Source organism: Oryzias latipes, chromosome 9, assembly GCF_053564925.1.
Source record: "Oryzias latipes strain Hd-rR chromosome 9, Olatipes_Hd-rR_3.1".
NCBI classification, from domain to species: Eukaryota; Metazoa; Chordata; class Actinopteri; order Beloniformes; family Adrianichthyidae; genus Oryzias; species Oryzias latipes.
Genome location: NC_136245.1, coordinates 3,375,921 through 3,398,136, shown reverse-complemented (window position 1 = coordinate 3,398,136; position 22,216 = coordinate 3,375,921). Strand labels below are relative to the sequence as shown.

The following is a 22,216-nucleotide window of genomic DNA, read 5'->3' as shown; positions in this document are numbered from 1 at the left end:
TGTGATGCGTCGTCTTTGCGCTTTTCTGACCCTTTTTTGCGTTTGATTCTCTCTCTTGTCTAAGCGTGCAATCAACCTGAAGGCGCACCTATCCTCACGAACAAGTAATCCAAGGTGTGGGACTGTAATCCAACACGCATGAGCGCGTGCGTCTTCAGGTGGTCATAACAATAAAGTGGGTAATCTGGGAAACTTTTGGACGGATTTAAACATCTTCCAGATGTAAATTTATGACGTGCACGTGCAGCAGCTTTGCGTCATCCAGCGGAACCTGAAATAAAAGTGCAGGAAAGAAAAGATTTGCTAAAAAAAATTACACCTGAATGTTCCCATCCTTACTCGCTGTCAGAGCACGGCTGATGCACGCGCGTATGCATGCGCGTCCCCCTCGTTTGAGTCAGTTCCACACATCATGCAGCGCGTGAATCTGGACACGCGCACTTACTTAACAGCGCGAGGAGGGAACGTAAACAAAAAAGAAAGACAACTTTACAGTCATTTATATTTGAATATGTTTGAATTATTATTTTTTATTCATTTTATTAATCACAACATCATTTTAGTGCAAAAGTATCCAGATTTCATTTTGCAGCTAGAAAACATTTGTTTATATGATTAAGGCCGATAACAAGACTTCCTGACTTTTATTGTCTTTCCAGCATTAAACCAGCATGACGCAGCAGAAACGAGGCCATCCTCATCCTCATCACACCTTCATCTTCCTCACACAGGATGTCAAGTTTTGACCTAACGAACAAAAACCCAAACAATCTGATTTGAATCCGATTTGATCAAATCAGTTTATGTTGGATAATTAGGACATCGTTGGGAAGGGGGGGGGGTCCTCAGGTCTGACATTGATTGACAGACTGTCAGCATCATTGCAGCCCGGTTTGTTCCTGCTGGGGGGGGGGGGGGGGCTCATAATTCACTCACCCCCTCTCCGTGATGCGTTTGTGCTCTCCTCTCCGCACGGGTCACCTGGACCTCACCGACAGTTCCGGTGTTTCTGGGGGCCCCCGCAGCTCGTGAGCGCGCTTTAGGAGCAGGGGCATGGAGCTCAAACAGGTCTGCATGTCAGACTATGATGCTCATCTTCTTCAGCCATGACGGAGAAAGTTTCTGAGGAAATTCATGCAGACACTTCGGTGACTCTGTTGTTTTAATCTGAGGTGAGAACCAACTACAGTTTGTTCTGCTTTTCACTTCAAAGCCAAGAAAGACTGAGAGCTGCAGACATTACCCTCATGTTTGTTTCCTCCAAAGACTCAGCAGCAGAAACAAGAAGGAGGAAGACGCTCCAGCAGGTTGTGACTGAGGGGATGAAGAGAGACGGAAGCTTTCAAGAGCCATGATGCGCAGACGCAGAGGTAAACATGAACAGCACTGAACGAATCAACACGAAATTTTCTAATAAAACAAAAACAGATTTAGATAGTAAAACTAAAATATAAAATTAAAACAATTAATCAACAACATCAAGGTTACGGTTGAAGCTGAAATACAATAACTGGATTCTGAATCAAATTTTAAAGCGGATGTTTGATGAATGGTTTTTTTTTTTGGACGTTTGATGAATAAGATGATGCTGGTTCCAGGAAATGACATCAAATAGTTTTCTACTCTCACTAAACTCATCTTTGATCTGCTGCGGGAATTGGATCATAGCTGTGTTTGTGACACACTCACAACAAACACACACACAAATATGTGTTTAGTACAATTCTGGGTTTTGAACTGAACCGAATGTAAACTTTATATTGTGTTTGGGTCAAAATGGATCCGTTTTGACTCAATTTTGACCTGAACACAATATAAGGTTTAAACCAAATTGTGGGGAAGTGAATAGATGCGTCCTTACAGCATCTGTTGGCACATGTTTGTGTGAAAGTGTTTAATATTGTTTATGGAAGGTTTTTCTTCATTGTTACTCGCTTAGGAGCAAATAAAAAAAAGGATTTTTGCAAAATTTTATTAATTTTGTAATAAACCGAAAAAAACAGGTTTGAGCTGAATTGTGGGGAAAGTGAATCGCTGCATCCCTTTTGTTTTATCTGAGTGTCTTAACTTGGAGTATTTTTATTTTTAGAATATTATTGTTCTTGTATTGTTTTCAGATCTTTCAATCTACAGATTATTAATTCAGATTACAACCTTCCCTCCGTCATTTCTGCTGTTGCATTTCTAGTTTTTCTTGTGCCAAATGAAAATTGAATTCTGGGGCTTTTGTGAGGCATTTATTTTGATTTTAGTTTAATGTGAAACAGGCTAAAAAATATCTAGTTTTTCAATGAAAGGTCCAAAGTAACGTGCACACTGACAGATGTGCACATTTCACACTTCCTGGAAGCAGGAGCTTCTCCGGACAGTCAGGCCTGAGCTCTGCGTGACGTTCAGAGCTTCCCTTTTCCACGTGTTTGACGGACGCACTCACGTCCACTTCCCGTTTCCCAAGCGCGCTCGCTTGACTGATGCACCAAGAGGCGGACTCTGACCACGGTGACCCCTCCCTGTCAGAAGCATCAGCCTCACCTCAGCTGAAGCAGCATCCTTTCTGGAGACTGTCCTGGGACGGGCTCACGCTTCTGTGTGTCCCGTCCCCTGGCAGGGGAGGGGAGCCGACTCCCCAGGGTGCCCCCCTGTGCACCACAGACCATATGGCTCGGCCTGGCCCCACAAGATGGGTGAGCTGGTCCCGGGACCACCTGAGGCAGCAGGAGCTCCCATAATCACTGGAGACGAGGGCCACTTGACACCAGGCTGACAGATGGTGCTCCAGCTCTGCTGCCGCACTGTTGCTGCTGCTGCATCTGTGTGTGTGTGAGTGTGTGTGAGTGTGTGTGTGCCTGCACATAGGGGCTCGGTGTGGGCAATAATGTGTCAGGGGTGGTTAAACATGATGGTGGCGGTCCGTCTTCTGGTGTCTCTGGGGCCGCCGTCGCCCCGGGCCACGACTGCAGGCGGATTTCATCACATGTAAGCAGCAGAGGGCAACAACAGGAAGAGTCAGGGCCCCCCCCCCAGACCGGAGGAAGCTGCACTCACAGACCCCCAATCCTCTGCTGCTCACCTTAAAGCGTTGACACGAAAACTGCTGACCGTCCTCGGGTGGGGGGGGGGGCATCCTGAGGACTTCGGACTGCTCATCTTCATCGCTGATGAGCCGATCTTTCTGCAGACATGCAGGAAAGGTTCAGACGAAACTGAGACCCCAAAGATATGATTTGAAGTTCATCTTTTGACTGAATGTCCGCATGCAGCTGAGAAACAGCAGCAGATCAGAAAATGATCATGCAAAGAGAAAAAGCTGGACTGAAGCCTGCTCTGATTCTGCATTTCTCTGGAATTCTCACTTACAGTTGAATGTTTGAAATCCTTTGTCTCCGTATGGCTTTAACTCTCATCACATACATTCTGCATCCTCAGAAATAATTCACAAAGGTAAAACTGCCAATCATGTTCCTGACGTTGAACATTACCTGCTTTATTCAGGAATTTCTTCAGCAACCTTTTCCTGACACATGAAAATACTTTCACGGTGTTACTGTATTAATGCACGCTCACCTATTAGACGATTTTAAAATCTGGGGATTAGAAAAGGCACAAAAAAAATGTTTTCGTTCATAATAAACTCTAAAGGTTTGCAGCTGATTAGCCTCAACCTTACACCTCTGTTGAAAACAGTAAGGGATGACCTGCAACGCTGGGTAAATCTACCTATCTCCATCATGGGCAGAATAGCAGTAATTAAAATGACAATTCTTCCTAAAATAAATTATTTCTTTTCAATGATTCCAGTGCCGCCCCTCGCAGCTGGTTCAAATCCTTAGACTCAATCATTACAAAATTCTATTGGAAAAATAAAACACCACGAATAAAATTAGCCACCTTGCAAAAACCCAAATCTCAGGGAGGTTTGGATGATCCCAACATTTACTATTACTCGCTAGCTAAGCAGCTGCAATATATCTATAAGTGGATTCATCAGAGTCAGTCAGACACCATCTGGTTAGGTGGTGAAAAAGAACTGTGCAAAGAACTCCAAATCTCAGACATCCCATTTCTAAGTCACTCTATCAAGAGTCATCCATGTTATACGGTAATGACAATAGCCTCCACTCTCAATGCCTGGTGGAAACTCTATAAAATTACAAACTCAAGTCTGTCTTATTCTACACCTATTTGGAATGATCCAGATTTTTAAAGCAATAAAAAACCAATCAATCTACAAATCTGGGCTGTAAAGAGTATTACACATCTCAAACATATTTTTAATTCCAGTGGTCTAGTACAATTTTCTCATCTTATCCAAGAATACGTCATCAGGAATAGTCAATTTTTAGAATACCTACAACTTAAAGGTTTGCAGCAGAGACTTGGATATGTCATAGATTGCAAATAAAACGGATTTAATTGCATCGCATCCGGACACATTCGTGGCATAAATGCACATGTATAAATGAATTTTGTTCACGCTTTTTTAATGAATCGCTTAAATAACTTCAACAAATTCAGCAAACATTCAGGTATTTCTATCAAAATCAGACTGTGGATCCTTAAGAGAGTTAAAAGAACATTTTACTTAAAAAGAGAAATAGAGCTTAAGTAGAATTTTGATCCCTGCAGGTGTCAAATGTTTTTTAAGTCCATTTTTGCAGCACTGGAGGATCCTCAAAAGAACTTGCCTTTGCCAGGCCACAGCTGAAAATATGTCTTAATCTTTCTTGCCTGGATAAATGAAGGTTAAATAGATCATATAAATCCTATTGACCTCAAAGGCCCAATGACCTCTGTTCAAACCACCTATTTCAGCCAGACGACTCATGCTGTAAAATATATTCATTTTCACATTCTTTAGCTTGGCATTCACATTCTTTTAGTTCACATTCTTTTAGTTTGGCATAAAGCTGCGTACAATTCCATGAAACAAATTTTCCTTAAAACTTTAGGGTAATAACTACCCCTAACGGAGCTCACAGGTGGAAGCCGGGGAGGAGGGTGGGGCGATGAATGCAGCGCAGCGGTAAGGGAAGAGAATGAACAACTGCACACCTGGACTTAAATAGGACGCTGAACAGGTAAGTTGATTAACTGAACTGCCCGCAGGGACGAGTAACCGCGTAAAACACTGCTAGAGTAGTCTGCCTGAAAAGCTCCCAAGGTCGCCCATTTCATTCAGGCCTCCATTACACTCTAAAACTGCACAAAATGCCGCCTGTATGCCCATAGGCCTTCTTTCTATTAGGTCAAGGTAGGGGATAGGGTATCTGCCACGCCCATTATTATTTCACTTTGTCGTAAAAAAGGCCAATGACTAAAACGGCAAAAGACTGCCAATGTAAAAGTGTTCCTCCCCCAACCCTTTGCAGCAATGGACGGTTCCGTCAACATCAACCTGGTGACTGACGAGCAATTATGACGCTGATGTAACGAGCAGAGAGAGACTCTTTAACCTTTGTGCTATCCTAGGCACTTTAACATTGGGAGTTGGGTCATCTAGACCCACTAGACAGTGCTGTGAACCATTTTTCTTCAATGATTTGTGATCTTCACTGGTGTCCATGGATGACATGAAATCTTTCCACCTTTATCCACCTTTGTCATGGTAGGGAGAACACGTCAATGTGAGGGGGGGGTCATGTAAGATAGCACAAGGGTTAAAGAGATTAAAAAAGAGGTAGTTATCAGAGAAAATGATCAATATCAATTTACACAAATGAAAACCACAGAAAAGGTCAATCTGGACCCGATGCCTCCATGGTTGATCCTCTGAAAGTTTCTACACGGCTGTGTGTGGATCCTAAATGGTGCTTTCAAGGCCCATCAGAGATCTCGGACATTCATGAACATCTATCGCAGACCAACAAATGTCCACCAACATTCTCTGCAGGTTGAGATCTGGACTTTGAGGGGATTTGTGGCCAGGGAGGGGGTCTGGTTTGGGGGCCACCTCTCTGATCTTTGCTGACGATGTTGTCCTGTTGCCTTCCTTCATCGAGCCGAGACCTCCAGCATGCGTCGGTGCAGTTTGCAGCCGAGTGTGACGCGGCTGGGATGAAACACTGTTCATGTTTTTAAAGGAAGCCTCAAGACCTTTTTAATGTAGCTTTCAGTTGAAATTTAGGAATTTATTTGATATTTTAATTATTTATGTTCTCTTTTTACCTGTTTGATATATGTGTACATTTATTTATTTTTTTACTCATTGATTTATTTTTTACTCACACTGACCATTTGATGTGTCGATTAAGGTTTATTTATGTATTTGTTTGTTTTTTTGTTGTTGTTTTAAAAATATTTTAATTTTATTCCTTTTCTATTTTATCTGTAACTCCAGCGTTTTCCTTAGAGGGATCCTCCACATCAGTGATGACGCCCTCTCAGTGAACAGGGTCACATCTGGCTCTTTTTCAGATCTGGGGGGTCCTGTGGTAGTGTACTCCGTGAACTTGAGTGGGGGGGTCAGGGATGTGGACATGTCCCCAAACTATCGTTTCCCCACGTCAGGACAAAGGCAGGTCTCTACATTCCATCATTTTATCACTCTTTATATCATGGTGTGTGTGTGTGTGTGGGGGGGGGGGGGGTCGGCATTGTGCAGGTTTTAAACAAAACGTTTGTTTGTCTTTTGTCATTTTGTTTTTAAATTTGATTATATTTTTATGCGAAGCACTTTGACTGACCTGTGTTGTGAAAGTGCTTTATAAATAAAGCTTGATTTGAAAGTCAGCGCCGCCAAGTCTGAGGTCATGGTTCTGGCCAGAGAAAGGTAGTTTGTCCTCTCTTGGTGGGTGGAGTGGTCCTGCCCCAATCGCAATTGGAGTTTTGTTCAGGACTGAGGGAATATCAAAGCGTGAGATCGCCAGGCGGATTGGAGCGGCGTCAGCTGTTACATTGTACCGGTCCGTTGTGGTGAAGAGAGAGCTGAGCCAGAAAGCCATCAATTCACCGGTCGATCTTCGTTCTCACAAATGGCCATGGGCTCTGGGTCATGACCCAAAGAACGAGGTCCCGAATACATGTGGCCGAAGTGAGCCTCCTCCTGATGGTGGCTGGGCGCTCCCCTATGGGGGAGGAGCTCGGTAGAGCTGCTGCTCCTCCACATCCAGAGGAGCCAGTTAAGGTGGCTGGGCCTCTAATCCTCCTGGATGTCTCCCCACAGAGGACATGTGCCACTGGGAGGAGGCCCAGGGGAAGACCCAAGACGTGCTGGAGAGACTATGTCTCTCGGCCGGCCGGGGAAAGTCTCTGGGTTTCCCCCCCAGAGGAGCTGGAGGAAGTGGCCTGGAGAGGGAAGTCTGGGCATCTCTGCTTAGACTGCTGCTCCCGGGAGCCGGTTCCGGCAGATCTTTGAGACCTTTTGTCTTCCTTGTTTTGGAGATCTGCTGCTGTGTTCAGGTTGCTGTTTGCTCTTCTGCAGTTTGAGCTTCGGCTCTCACACCAACTGACATCCAAACCTCTAAAAATAGTCCAGAACAAGCCCCCATCGCCAGAGAGCAGAACCCCAACCTCTAAATGTTTGTGGTTCTGTCAACAATGGAAGCAAATCCATTCCGGCTCACACCTTCATCTGCTTCAGTAGAAAGAAAAGTTTCTGCAGCCTCAGCTTGAAGTCACAAACAGACTGACAGTGAGCTGAAGGTCATTTCTGAGCAACATGAGCATCAGCCAAGCCTGCTGACAGCCTCCATATGAAACTATCCGACCGCCAATCAAAAACTCCTTTTTCTGACCATCAATGTTCCTCCTTCACTGCAGTTGATGAGACACCAAAGTATGACTTCCACACAGTCTCAGGTTTTATTTCTGCGCTGAAAGCATGAAACTGTGTTACACCACATAAAGAAGCTGTTGTGAGTGCGGCTTTACCGAGGACACAACAGAAAGTGAAACTTAAGGTGAGCTTTTCAGACCAGTTGGGGGTCTAATCTTACCTGCCTCTTTGTTGGAGGTTTTTAATGGAAGAATGCAGTTTGTTCAGAGGAGAAAAGGCAGTTTACCAAGCCACACACAACCACGGAGCCCCAGAACCCGAGAGGGTTATCTGAGGAACACAAAGAGACGGCAGCGAGCTCGGGTCATCATGTCACCACTGTCTATGTCCGCAGTGTAAGGCTGTTTACGTCTGCTGTGGAGCTTTTTCAGTCTTTAAAAAAGACCTCAAGCGCTTAAGATTGAACTTTTTGTTAAAAAATTTGTCCGTTTTGGGGGTTTCCATGTTTACAAACTGGCCCCCTTGGTTATTGTTTAAAATATTTTTAAAATATGTTTTAACAATATATTTTTAGAATTATCTAGAAGTGACATGTTTACTGTTTTCTGTCAAATAAAATCTGTCAGCTTATCTAATTGGCTCACTTGTTTGATTGCTTCTGTTTTTTTCAGTCATGTATTTTTAACCTTCTGCACATTAATTAACAATCATGCTCTTGTGAACAGATCCTAAAGCCACCAGACAAGAACATAACTGCTGACTGTCCCCTAAGGTTTTGAGGGGGGGGGCACAGAACATCCATGACGAAGCAAAGAAGCAAACAAACAATCACAAAGGACAAATATGATGAATTAAATGTGAAAGATGACAGATTTAGTGCACAGTTCTGCTGAAGGTTCTTTCTAAAACCCTGATATGAATTCAGTGGCGTCACGTCAAAAGCCAGACTTTCCCTCCGGCCTTTAAAAGGCTCTCAGTTCGGGTCACATTCGGCTTCTGCCTCAGGTTGGGGTGGGTTAGGGGGGTGGGGGGGTACCAGGCTGCCAGCAGGTGAAGGACAGGCTTCACCCAGAGGGGTCGGTGGCCCAGCTAAGGTGAAAGGTCAGCGCCTTCCCCGTCTGTCCTCATCCAGCCTCAGAAATCAGTGACGGTGTGGCTGACAGGAAGCTGTCTCCGTGACCCCCCCCCCCCCCCCCCCCCCCCCCCCAACAGCAGTATTGCAGTGACAACACAAAGTGATACAGTGAAAACTGTAATTAGAACATGTAATTGCATATTTTAATAGCAGAGGCTGATGAAAACCGTGAAAACAAAGGGAGCAGCTTTCAGCCCCATAATTGCTGCGTGTCTCAGTTTGACAGCAAACAGAATCAGTCTGGAGGCTTCCCTTCCTGTCGCCTCCATCAGCTCCCCGCGGTCCGCTCCTTTCTCTGCCGTGGAGGGAGACCTACTCCAGACGAAGTCTTTCATTTTCCGGCGGAGGAGGATCATCCGATCAGGAGAAGGATCGGGTCCGTCCAGCTTGGAGGACACCTTTGAGAAGACCTGAGTATTCCACACCAACGCCTTACCACTGCCGCATGCAGCGCTACACCCCCACCACCACCTCCTCCTCCTCCACGCCTTGGGGTCAGAGTGAGGACATGAGGTCCTGAACCATCTTCTTCTGCACATCCCCTCAGCTGCTGTCCGTTACAACAAAAGAACTTCCTAAAATATGACAACCTGTTGTTAGAAAAACTTTTATGTCATTGATTTAATTCTTGTATGAATGTTTTTTTTAAATTTTTTATCCTTTAGTCTTTTATTTGTTTTGTGTTTATTGTGGCAAATGGACCATGACTCTGTAATAAAGCTTCTTCCATTGATCAGGTTTCTGTTCCTACCATTCCAGCAGGTTTGGTCATGTGACCTGTTTGTTTTGGGCTCATTCACCACCTGCTGTTCAGCTCTGCAGTTGACGCCATCTTGGCAGGATGTGACATCATCAAACTCTTTAGAAATAGACAAATGGGAGGGTCAAACGCACATGTCAATGGTTCAAAGTGATGCTGAAAACTGGACAATTATCTGTCAATCAAAATAGTCACACCCCCATTTTAGCCCAGTTTGTCTCAACTGATAAATGTCATAACCCCCACCCCCAGTGACCTACAGTAGGAAATGAACCAGGAACCCCTAGTGGTGAACCCATCAAGCTCCAGTTTAGTTCTAAACCAGCTTCAAACAGGAAGTGGCTTTCTCTCATAACGAGGGAGTCAATTAGCTAAATATGTTGCACCTACGAGACGAATCTGGCATGACTGATCAATGAAGGCGGTTTCCCTTTTCTCTCCCTTCAGTTTGTGTCCTGGTCTTGCAGAGGAGCATCTGCAGGCGGAGGGGGCTCTGCAGCTCCAGTGGGGCGGGCTTGTTTCTGCGTGACGGATGTAAGCAGGGAGGATTTAGGAGCGGGTTATGGTCTGGATCTAATTGACTGTTGTAAAACAGTCTGCTTAGTGTGCGACAAGTGCTGCAGGCAGCAGCAGCCCGCTATAACTTACTGACTGCTGCTGCTTAATATATAATGCAATATGCTACACTGTGCCATTTGTCATTTGAAGCAGGACACACATTATGGCTTGGGGGGGTGCATCTGTCCTGAAGGCTGCTGGGAGATGCACTAAAAGCTCCCCCAGCTGAGCAAAGCCAATCACATGTTTTATCCGTGGATCAACTCCCCCCTCCCCGCAGCACTTACAAACACAAACACGCTGCTTTTACTGTTTTTCTGCCCCGTCCGCCTTGTCTTATGCGCGCACGTACGTGCACAGAGCGGGGCAGTTCCCCGCTGCCTCCTCTCTGCAGACGAGAGTTAGCCATTTCCCTTCCTGCAGCTCAGCAGACGGCGGCCTGGATCGGCCCTCAGCTCCTCTCCGCAGGCGGCCCCGGCCTGGTGGGTGTCTAAACGAAGCATATTGACACGGGACTGGGGGGGGGGGGGGGCAGTCTAGTTGCTTTGACAAATCCTCCCTGGCATTTATCAATCATCTTGTCCTGAGAGGAGTAAAGGACCTCTAACTAAGCCTCTCCTCCCAGAGAGACCGAGCATTTAGGGGAGCTAAAGACACGATTCAATTTGTGCCCGACATCTCTGCCACTACCCCGGCAACAATTTATGCACACGTGCCACAAATTAAAATGAGGGGGAGGCAGGGAATTGTCAGCCTTCAAATGGCTGACATAAGTTACAAGCAAAATTTTAATTAGCCAGGAGGAGTGGGGTGATAATTCAGAGGGGCCCTGTTCTGTCAGGGGGCTTGTCCACATTATGTTCCTCTTTTCAGCAGGCATCTGGAGACTCCGGCGGGGCCCCTAAGAGGCTCCGCAGAGGGGGAAAAAAAACCTACTCGAGGCGCACAATGCAAAGTAAGAACCTCCTCCACATTATCACCCTCTGCTAAAGTGATATTCATACTGGGGAGGACTGTGTGGGACTGCCGACCTCGCTGCAGGCTGCTGCCTTCGCCGGCTCCGCTCGTGGCCGTCTGCCGTTTGGGTCATTCTCCTAAACAAGCGACACATTTTTCCGGAGGCGTTTTATTGATTTCACGATTTTACAACTGCAGACGCTCAGATGTGAAGGTTTGGCTCCACATCTGCGTTTGAGCGGCAGGAAGCTGGTCTTAGCGGTGTTATTGCAAATAGACTGTAAAATTCAACACTGATTGTTTTTCATCACATGCCTTTTTTTGTTTTTATTGGAAAAATTCACAAATATCTAAATGTCAATTAGACTAAATTTCAGCAGAGAGTAGTAACAACAGAGGCAAAAAAAAACTGCTGCTTCATGAACACATTTCACAAAAGTTATTCATAAAAATAGGAAAGACGCAGAAGCTAACTTTATTTTTCAAAACTGGATAAAATCGAATCAGGAAAAAAATCAGTCCATTGGTCAAAGGAGGGGGGGTGGGGTACTGCAGCAAAAGCTCTGGTGGCAGCAGCATTCACCCGGTGACATTCATAAGTGTTCCTATTGTGCTGCTTGGAAGGAGAACCACTATGACCTTTGGGTTTAATTAAGGTGCTGAAGATGTTCGTTTTTGTCTGTTTAAGACAGCAGACTTGTTTTAACCTTTACACCAGTCTGCAGTGGATGCAGTTTGCTTTTTCTGCAGATGGAGTGAGTTTGCAGAAGCTTTGATTGTGTCACTTCAAGCGTGAAGATGGTTTCCTTTTTGCTGACAAAACACAGTAAGTGTGCGTGCATCAACAAACAGTGTGGACACAAATGAGTGTGTAACAGCAGCTTGTGTGTCAGGACAAACGTATGGAAATAGTATGCGTCGTTCTAAAACTATTCTAAATCTATTTCAAAAATAAAAATCTTCATCGAGGAGCTATAGAGGAATCATTTGTTTCAAATTACCCCACAATTAACTTTTTTTTTTTTAAAATCCAAAGCACAGAAATGAATCAGCAAACGCTGCCTTCACATTAGAAAAGATCAACTCTTCCTCCTCTTTTCTCCTCCGAGATGTCCTCTGATGCTGCAGCAGTCTCTCTGTCATGAAGCATCTCTGGAAGTCTTCATCAGTGGGGCAGAAAGTCATCAGCATCATTAATATTTCAGAGTGTGCCACGCCCCCCGCCTGTTACCCAATCTCAGCTTCTGCTCCAAATGCACGCCACTTTACGCCGCCATCATTTATTTACTGATGAATTGGTGTGTGGGTGGGGATTGGGGGGGGGGGGGGGTTGTGGGGGGCACTGGTCATGGGGGGGCGGGGGGAAAGAGGGCTCAGTTTGATTTCTCTTGGGTTGATTCAGGAATGAAGGACTCTAACTCGAGCCGAAGAGCACAGCTGTGTGTGATCCTCCTCTTCCTCGTCTGTCTTCATCGCCTCCGACAGACGAATGCAGCATCTCCGTCTGCGTCTCCAGCGCTCCACGTTAGCGGGGATGTTTGTGACCTCCACAAGCGTTTTCTCCGCCTGCACACCGGAACACAAAAATCCTGTCTGTGAGGCTCTCTGAGCCACAAATGTGATGAAAACTCACTCAGTTCGGTCTCATAAACTAATATATAATATAATAAACTAATAAAATGTTCTAAAAAGTGTTCAGACAAGAAAGGTTTGATGTCCACTTCTGCAATGTGCTGCACAACTCCTCCATCTTTGTGTGTTTTGTTGTTAAAATTCTTTGGGTTGTGTTTGTGTGATTTTTTTTTTTCATTCAAACAGCAACAGAGGATATAAAATATTTTATTACATTTTAAGCAAACTTGTTTTTTTCTGCAACGAAATGTTCAGTTATAGGTAATTATTAGTTTTTATTGTTTGTTTTTTTTTGTCCTAAAGCAGATGTTCAGTGTTTTTGTTTGGTTCTCTTTCTTCTCCTCCTCCATGTAACCCGTTGGCCATAATTCTAATCGATCTTATTTAAATGACATGAACAGCAATATTATTGGAATTTGGTTTTTTTCTTGCTTGGTTTTAGGAATTTACATTTTTAGGAACTTCTTTGAGGTGACCTCGGTTGTGTCTTCGTGTTTCATGAATACACATCAATAAATTAATATTATAAACATTGCCTTTGCACAGATGTTCAAATCAAACTCTTCCGATGATTTAAAAAAAAAAAGAACTTCAGGGTCAAAAGTCCAGACCAGCAGAGTGGCGGAAAGAGGTGACGAGTCTTCTGCAAGCAGAACAGAACGAGTGAATGAAGGTTTCAGGTGGGATTTCTGTCGTCAAGAATGAAAGGAAAGGTGTAGAAGACTGCAGTGAGAGCAGCCATGTGGCTGGTTGAAAGGCAAGAGGCAGACCTGGAGGCAGCAGAGATGAAGATACTGAGGTTCTCTGTGGGACCAGGATGGATCAGGACTGGATCCAGTCCAGTACCATGATCTGTTCCAGAGGAACAGATCATGGTAGAGGTTCTGGAGATCTGGTAGAGGTTCTGGACACGTTGAGAGGAGGATCAGTGATGATGATGGTAGAGGCCTTGTCACAAAGCCACTACATACATTTTGCGCATCTTGAATTAACGGATGGTCATACGTGAAATCACGCGAAAAAGTCTTTACATGTAATTTTCACAGATGTCTCACGAATGAAACATGTTAACAGCACGGAAGACGTATGGAGAAACCACGCAAAGAGCACGCGAACCAACGTCGAACATGAACCGTGCGATTTTGGCGCTGATTATGTGCAAATTATTGATGAATTATGTGTCAATGACGTCCTTTTAGTGTGACATGTGCCCCTTTATCTGCGATATAAAAGTTACACATCGGTGGTTCATGCGTGACACGTCCGTTAGACAAAAGTGGAACGGTCGTGGAAAGACACAAATTTGCGTATGCATCTTGCAAAAATCTCGCACAATTGTGCAAGATTTACGTAAAAAAATGCGTACAAAGTACATAAAATACGCATAAACTGCGTAATTCTCCACCAACCAAAAATATTGAACTGCTCAAAACGGAATTTTTTTGTTGTTTCTGCTTCCCTTGATGAGGTTCTTTGAGGCAAACTCAAACGGAAACTCTGGATTGTTTGAGTTTGAGTTTGTAATTTTAATATCCGTTTTGTGCCTAAACACCCTTCAGGCTATTAAAGAATCGAGTTTTCCATCTGCCAGCGTCAGATTCTTTAGTTCCTCTCTTCTGTTTTGTCATGTGCAGGTTTTGCTTTTTCAGTCGAACATTGTTCATTAAAATATCATAAAGTGTTTGCTCCTCCCTCATGAAGGCCTTCCACCACACCTTCCTCTGAGAGTCATTTCTTCATGTGAAACATCTTCAAAGCATTTAATAGACATTTTTCATCATTTTAGAGCAACACAAATAAAAGTTACGAGTACTGGAACTGGTATTTAGTCGCTAACTAAACACCTGCTTACTACAGAAGTGATCTCAGGTCAATGCGCCACACAGGAACCTTAAAAGCAGGTGACATCAAGCTTTTTTCATATATCTTTATACATACTTTTAATGAATATTCAGTGGATTTTTTTTTTCTTCATGAAAGCCCTTCAGGTGAAGGGATAGAATTTTAAAGTTCTGCATTCATTCTGACTGAAGAGCCCGGTGTTGTTCCGAGACCAACAGTTAATGGTTCCATCCTCACGCTGAAGCTCTCCCTCATCTTCATCCTCCACAGCTGAACGCGGTGCTCAGCACATCAGGGTGACCCCTGTTACCTGACAACAAGGCCAAAAGGTGAGCTCTGTGTAAACACGAGTGACCCATCTAGATGCATAACTGCCCCGCTTCATATCAATTCCAAATAAATCATCCACTTTTGTCCAGCATTCAAAATGATATTGCTCCATAAATGAAAGTTCAACAAAGTAAAATCAGCTGCATTTCCATAAATTTCCCTAATGGACTAATCTATTGTTGCTTTCATCCTCAGGTCCCTGATTTTCATATAAAAGTCTTTTTGGAAGCACTCAGCGAGCTGGCAGACGCCGCGGAGCAATGCCGGCTCGGTATTCACTTCTGCCTTGATTTTCAATCAGCACAAACAATTAAAAAACATCAAATATTCATCAGGGCAGACTTGGAGGCGAAGCTGCTGTCCAGCTCTGCGTGCATCACATGAATGCAGGCCTTCTTGTCCCAGGCAGACGTTGTCGCAGAGACTCCGGTCAGTCTGCTGGACCATGTGGTCCTTCATCTGTTCAGTTTCTGATGATCCATCTTTCAAGTTTTCAACTGGACTTTGTTTCTATGAGGCTGAAACACAAACAGATGAGGTGTTTTTTCCATGAATCCTGTGTGGAGCTGTCTCCAAACTGATGCTCATGAATGTGTGTGTGATGATGTCGCCTCTGACTGAGTGTCTTCATCTCCAATCATGCAGACGGAACCACCAGGAAGGTCAGATCAGATTCTTCATTTAATTTCATTTACTTTTGCTCGATTTCAAAATGATATCTCCACAGAATGTGTAAAGGGAGATCGGAAGTACTGCTTTAGTGATTTCCCAACATCAAACCTGGAGAGCTGCCATTCAACCTCAGAGGAAGAGCAAACCTCCTGCAGAACATTTCTGAGGAGCTCCAGTCTTCACTCCAGCGGCATCAGTGGAACAGCACAGGCCGTCCTGAGTCTCATCATGTGGGTGGAGAAATAATTTGTCTCCACTTCCAGCTCACGCAGGCTCAAAGCAACAACCAGTAACAACGAAGACAAGCATGACAAATGCTGTCCACATCCTGATGTGTACAAGTCCAGCTTTTGCTGTGAATCTAAACTGAGCGATACATCAGGGAACAAAAAACAGGGGGGGTTTGAAAATGTTTCTAAAATCCAGTTTCTATTTATTTGGGCTACATCATCTTAGGATGCTGCATCATTCTTTTTCTATCACTGGGCTGTTTTCTGAAAATCAAAGTTTCTGAGTTGGAACGTGGTCCCTGCGGCCTCAAAGGGCGGGGCTTCACTTTAGCTGCAGGAATATTGCATCGTTTGGGATTATTGGCTGTAAGAGAACTGGACAGAGTGAGTGGGACGTCACCTACAGTGAATTAATTCAGTCAATTCAGCCGCCATTTTCCGCCATACGGACGCCGCCGTGTCGGAGCCAGACGACAGTGATTGGTCCGTGTTGGTCAACGTTTCTATGGCAATGTCAATGGTGAGGATGCATGTGGAGAAATCATTACTGTACATGAGACCTGGACTGAGTAACTCCTCCCCCCTGGCGCATTCCAAACAGGAAGTACCTGCTGGCTTCAAGAAGCTAAATTCCCAAAGACTTCCATAGAGAAATAGACAGCAGTCATTCTATTGGTCGAAAGAACCGTTCTGTCTCTGATACTTTTTTTAACGTAACCTTGATAATGACAGAAAATGGAAACTGAATTGACATTTAACCCTTGTGCTGTCTTAGATGACCCCCCCCCTTCCATTGAGGTGTTCTCCCTACCATGACAAAGGTGGATAAAGGTGGAAAGATTTCATGTCATCCATGGACACCAGTGAGGTTCACAAATCATTGAAGAAAAAAGGTTCAGAGCACTGTCTAGTGGGTCTAGATGACCCAACTCCCGATGTTAAAGTGCCTAGGACAGCACAAGGGTTACACCATTTTCTTTTGGTGACGTCACAATAACTCGGTCCAGTTCTCTGATACAGTCGATGAGAGAAATGGAAAAACCTTTGTCATGTTGTGAGTTTTTAGTTTGTTTTCTAAACTTTTTATGAGTAATCTCACTAAACAGTTAATTTTTAAAATTTTGATTCAAGCCATTTACATCTTTTACATTTAAAGCAGTGACGTGATAACTTTGCAGATCAATTACACAGACACACGTTTAGTATTTAGCGTATTCATAGAACCTTTTAGAACAACAGCAATAAAGTTTTGTCACGCTTGAAATTAAAAATGACAAAGTGTGAGTTTTCATTCTCTATATTTATTTAGATGTCAGGTTACTGAAATAAGGATTTTAAAAGAAGATTTCAAAACCAAAATAACAATTTCCCAATATTTTTTCTGTTCTGCTTTTGACTTCCCTAAACTTATACAGTTTATTAATCAACTGTGTTGTTTTTTCTGAAATGGAGAGAGAAATCACCTATTTTCTTTTTATAGCAAATTAAAGAGGTTTGTTAATTTACATAATTATTTTCCAAGGTATTTCTGCCTGTTTTTTTTTACAGGTTTCCCAAACAAGTTCTTCTTTTTTTTGTTCAGCTCCAGTCCAATTATTTCAGTTTTATCGGCTAATAACCTTTGGAAGAGCTAAAAGGAGAGAAAAGAAAGTATTTGATCTTCACCAAAATGCTTTTCTATGGAAGCATTTCTGTTGCATAATTAAAAATAAAAGTCAATACCAGAAATGCTTTTTTAACTCCGTGCGGGCAATGCCGCAATGTGGATCGTGGATGCAAATATGTGGGAGTAACACCAGCCTTTATTTTGTCTGGACACGATTGGAAACACAAATTCACATGATTGTTTACATGGTTTCTCAGGACTGCGAGGCAGCATTCTGCACCCAGAAGCCGCCTCTGCCAGCTGACACACAGTCCCAAAACCACTCCTCTGCTCGGAGACAAAGACCTCCCGGGAGACCCGGTTCTCCTGAGTCGGACTGCGGCCCGAAGCTTCCTCCAGAGCGTCACAGAATGAGTGATGTTGAAGAAGAAAAAGCTGTTTGGCGGATTCATTTTTCATTTTATTTTTTAAGTCAACGCAGCTTTATTATGAAAATGAAAAGCATTTCCAGGTATGGACTTTCATTTTTAATTATGCAACAGAAATGCTTCCATATTTTACCACTTTGTCATCAAGATAAAACTAAATAAATCCTGTTCAACGGTGACTTGAGTGCTCAGAGTTCAGCTGTGGGAGCTGGAGTCTTTGTCTGAGCTGGAGTGCATCAGGGCAGAGTAACAGGTCCGCACTTCTTCTCAGTAAGGTGAGTGGCTCCTTTTGGTCACAGCCTTTATGTGGCGACACTCACCTCCACCATTCCTCTTTGAACGCCACAGTGGGTTATATTTTGGACTCCTCTAAAGCTCATTCCCATCATCTCTTTGTTTACAGTCTCTCCAATTAGCTTACAGCCCCTCACAACCCAAATCTAATATTAGCGGTGCAACAAAAATGCAGAGCAGTATTGTAGCTAATAGATCCATCTAAAGTCAGATGGATCTATGTATCGACCAGTGGATATATCAGAATAGAGCGGAGCAGGGAGGTTGTGGCCCACCCAGTGTAGTTTGTACGAAACACCTGCAAGTTTTTTCTGCGTCTGCTCCTGATTCACAACAACTTGAATCAAGGAATACTCAGAAATGCAATTTAACTCTTAATCTTCTTCTAGTTTGTCCTTCATCATCAGAAAAATACCACAAGAACAAGTTAAAAACAACATTTACGTTTGTGTTTATTCCAGTAATCAATAATATAAGATAAACAACTTTTCTTATTTTCAAAAACACGTTAAAAACACCAAAAACATCATTTTCATTGATGCCGGTCTTTAAGGGGGGTGATAATAACAGAGGGACTAAGACACCCCCCCCCCCCCATACCAAAGGTTTGAAACAAAAATCTTGATTTAGTTCAGAAAACAAACCTTTCCATCATCTTTCCAAAATCTGATGAAACTGCAGAGGCGGGGCTCCTGGTTAACTCGATTGGGGGGGGGGGGGGGGGGGGCATTGTTGAATGGGGGGGGGGGGCAGTCCAGCTGGAAGCGAAACAGATACAAGCCCACGAAATAACAGGTGCCCCTCCCAACCTCAGCTGGTGCCACCCTGAACCTTGAACCCTGACTTGACCTTGCCTCTAAAGAGCTCTCTCTCTTCCTCCCTCTTGTAGGTCTCTCGCCCCCCCCTCCATTTGTGAGTCGGGCGGGCCCCCGCCCTCGGTGAGCGCCTTCAAAGAGACGAGCAGCTCTTCAGGGCCGCACACAGGAGGACGGAAAGGCTGCCTGTACTCTCTGCAGGGAAACAGTTTGAGAATAAATCATGCTTTCTAAGATCCTTCAGCCGCTCACTCCCCCCTCGCTGTTTGTGGGGTGGGGGGGGTGGGGGGGGGTGCTCAATTAGCATAAAGGAACAAGTGCAACAACAGCCCACTCTGAAAGAGCTAACCAGTGGGTGGATGAAGTATGTAATTGAATGGGATTCTGTGGTAAATAATGGGGTGGGGTGGGACCTCATCCCCATCTGCTCTTTTAAAGAATAACTTGTAGTAATTACCCCCCAGACAGCATTGTGGAGCGCCCGAGCCGTCCGGCCAGGTGCCTGCTGCCCCATTGCGCCCGGCCTTTCACTGGCACCGCACGCTGCCCCCCCAGAAAATGGAGCTGGGGTCAGCGCCTGATTGTGTGAAATCTCCCAAAAGGTTTGAAATAAGTGCAGGAGCGGAGTGGCACGGGGAGAGGCGAGCGCCAGAGCGGCGCCGGCTACAGGCGCCGACCACGGCTCGGCTTATTTCTGCTCCTTTCCTGCTCCTCGGGGAGGAGCAGAAAAGGTGCAGACTGCAGACTTTCAGGACGGAAACATCTTGAAGCAGCAGCAGCAGAAAAAGAAGAAGTAGCTTCACTAGATGAAGATAAAGTTTCCATTGCAAAGGAGTAGTTTGGGGGTGTGTGGGGGTTCTCTTTGGGCGGTTCTCTGTTCAGGTTCACTGCAAAAGCAGGCCCTTCAGGAATAAGTCAAACATTTTTAGCCCTTTGGCAGATTCTAATTAAATATTTATAGAAATCTGCCTATTCAGACAAAATAAAATGGTCTCACCAAGAACTCTTATTTTTAAGGTCCCATATCACGGTATTCTTAAGCAGAGTAAACTATATCCATATATATGGTAATATATTACCGTTGGGACACTAAAGAACAATTTTTTAATGACATATGAGTTATTTTCGCCGTTCATTTTCCCACCCAGAAATAAAAAACTTGATTTTTGAGGCTCCGCCTTTGTTCCGTGTGGGTGCCGCCCATGTCATGCAAAATTGCTTTCCTTAGAGCCGGCATCGGCAGCGTGTCTGCATTTCTCCCACAACAAACAACATTAACTATCTATGAACGTATTTTTCATGAAAAATGAAAGCATTTAGCTGATCACCGCTGGCTCCACGGAGAAAGTGGGTGTGTGTCTCAGCCAGGGGGCGGGGCTGGCAGCTCAGACTCTTCCTGGAAGGGGCGGTTCATCACTTTGTGACATCAAAATGTGTGGACTCACACGTTTTTGTGGATTGGGAGGGGCTGGTGCTCAGAGAGCAGGTTTTTGGAGGAATACTCAGAAATGCACAATTGGGTTAAAAATACCACTTTGGGGGTGTTCATGGAGAGGAATTCTAAAACACTTAAAAGCTCAAAAGTTGATTTTACATGCCCTTTTAGCTACGTTCATCCCGCTTTTGGCAGCGTGTGTTCAAGTGACCAAAACTCTCACTTTCACACACATTTCTACGACAGTTTCTGGGTTCCATGTCTGTTCTTCCAGCAGGCACACTAGCGGCAGCTGCTTCACTTTAGTATCTTCCAGCATGGGGAGTGCTACCCGACCCGTCTGAGTCCTCCTGCGAGTCTTCACCACGCTCCATCGCTCCCCGCATCCAGGAGCTCCTTCTGCTCTGCCTCCCTCTGACGCTGGAGGAGGAGGGTTTGTTAAACTGTCACTGACCTTCAGTCTGCAGGGTCTGGAGCAGGTCTTCATGACAAAGTCAGGTTGAGATGACAAAACAACCTGTTGTGACCCGTCAGGCAGAAGCAGCGGCTAGTTTCCTCGGGACCTGCAGGCAGCCGGCTGTGAAAGCAGCACGATTATTGATTTTTTATCAGCTCAGACGAGTTCACCAGGTCAGCAGCTCCAAGGGAAAGTGTCACTTATCTGCTGTGACTAAATACAAGACCAAAGAGTCCTGCTGCTCCTCTTCACAAACAGCTGACCTCAGAGTTTTCACGGTCTGTTGATCGAGCCGCCATCCTCTCCACATTGACAGAACTCACACGTCTCCTCCTGCAGTTCATTCTGACGATGCTTTAACTGAAAGAGCTGACCACATGGCAGCAGCTCCTATGTGAGAGGATGACATAACGGAGAATGTGGATGTTCGGTGTCTCCATGGTCAGGTCCAGCCTGGTGAGACATGATGAGACCAGAATGACTCGCATGCTCAGACATGTGTGACTCTGTCCACATGATGCTCAGATCGACCTTCAGCTTTACCTGAACAGGTGGATCTCACAGGGGGAGGGCCTCAAGTCAAACCTCAGGTCACTGTAAAAACACAAATCTCACCAAGGAGTTTTGTCAAGTTTTAACATCTGATTACACTTAGAAGGCAAAACTACCCTCTAAGTGAGACATAACGCCTTTTTTTAGGACGATAAGTGCTGAACATCTATTTTAGTCCTTTGATGTTAAAAACATCTTATTTGAAGCAATATCTGTAATGAAATAAGCTTTTTTTAATTTCAATTTAAGCAGAAGTTTTATTTGTGAATATAAAGTATTTTTGTTTCAGAAAGCAGACTCGATTGCTTAAAACTGGAAAAAAAAATTACTAATAACTTACATCAAATTTTTAAGAAAAATGTATCTGTAAATGTGTAAAGTTAGTTTATTTAAAGAGTGGTAGGCGGTGTAGTGCTTTAAATTTGATATATTGGGGGGTAAAACACGGATGTTGTACAGACTTATAACACTCTTTTTGAGCAATACATGTCTATTTTCACACATAGTATAGAAGATTTTTAAATTTATTAAATATTTTTAAGGATGTTTTTTCCAGAGCATCCTCCGTTCTAGAAGCAAAAAGCTCCAACCCGCCAAAAGTAAAAAAACATTTAAAAAGACAATCTTCATGTTAAGGAACTAATCAGAAGTTAGGAGCCGGTTCATTAACCTTTACTCTTTACATGGACTGAGATGTTTTCCCTCACAGGCGTTCTGCAGAACCCCCAAAAGCCTTTTCTGCTGCAGATCATTAAGCTCATTGATCTGAGGGAAGAAGAGGACAGCGCTCTGTCTTGTG

At 44.2% G+C, this 22,216-nt stretch overlaps 2 long non-coding RNA genes across 2 annotated transcripts; both read left to right on the top strand.

Moving 5' to 3' along the window:
• Window positions 1-942: 942 nt before the first annotated feature.
• On the top strand, window positions 943-4,416 carry LOC144994381 (uncharacterized). Its single transcript, XR_013657906.1, has 2 exons — window positions 943-1,172; window positions 1,267-4,416. It is a non-coding gene; the product is annotated as an uncharacterized LOC144994381 (long non-coding RNA).
• Window positions 4,417-8,904: 4,488 nt separating this feature from the next.
• On the top strand, window positions 8,905-12,939 carry LOC144994380 (uncharacterized). Its single transcript, XR_013657905.1, has 3 exons — window positions 8,905-11,122; window positions 11,875-11,950; window positions 12,527-12,939. It is a non-coding gene; the product is annotated as an uncharacterized LOC144994380 (long non-coding RNA).
• Window positions 12,940-22,216: the final 9,277 nt, after the last annotated feature.